Genomic DNA, 1,048 nt, shown 5'->3' on the forward strand with positions numbered 1-1,048 from the left:
GAATTTAAAAGTGACGTCTGTGTAAGAATCTTATTTCTAGGAGGATTTATTTACAGTGTGTAACCGGCTGGAATTCAGACTATAAAAAAAATCAGAATCAAGGTAAACTCATCAAATATATCTGAATTTCAAGAATAGTACATGTTGGCTTTATTGCAGCATGATGGGCTGTTTTTGTTTTTTGAACATTTAAACCGATAAGACGCTGGGCAGACATCAGACCGATTGAGAGTCTGTCATGGGGACACATCCCCTGCTTAAGCTAACGGTCCTGTTTTGGACTAAGAGGACAACAAATATAAAACCATATTTTATATGAATAGTCATTTATATTACTCTGTAAGCTTCTCTTTGTTTCTTGTAAGTGCAGCGTCCGTAAATTATTTGATGGCTGGAGAATCACCCAAATATACTACAGGATGAACAATTGTCCTGTTTGCTTTTCTTGTGCTCTATAACCCCATGACAAAAAAAAACCAACAAAAAACCAATTAATTTTCCCATCTTCTAAACCTCAAAGTGTCTGTAAGCCTACTCCGTCGAAAAATACCTTTGCTATACAAAGAGAAGCTGATCTAATGTTTTATTTAATACAGAAGATGGCAAATTATTCAAGCAAATAAAATCAATTCAACATCACTAACAGAATAAGTTCAAATGGAAGCAAATACAGTAAAATAGTCGATGTTAAGCAGCAATAAAGATAAAGGCTATAAATTATGATTCCAGGAGCTTATGAGAGAAAAACCATCACAAACTTTTAGCAAATGGGATGTGACTATTATAAAATAAAAACAACAAAACAAGTAAAATAGGAGCATTAAATGCAAATTTTCCAACACCTTGACTGCACCTTTAGAGTTAACCAGTTTCAGATGCTTAGAATATAAGTAAAAATTCTATTCAGTTTATTTCTATAGCGCCAATTCACAACATGTCATCTCAAGGCACTTTACAGTTCACCTAGATCATACAGTCAAATTAATCCAGAGTTTTCTATCTAAGGAAAACCAGTTGATTGGATTGACTCCTTGACTTCAATGCAATC

The sequence above is a fragment of the Cyprinodon variegatus genome, unplaced genomic scaffold, assembly GCF_000732505.1.
Source record: "Cyprinodon variegatus isolate N-32 unplaced genomic scaffold, C_variegatus-1.0 Scaffold283, whole genome shotgun sequence".
NCBI classification, from domain to species: domain Eukaryota; kingdom Metazoa; phylum Chordata; class Actinopteri; order Cyprinodontiformes; family Cyprinodontidae; genus Cyprinodon; species Cyprinodon variegatus.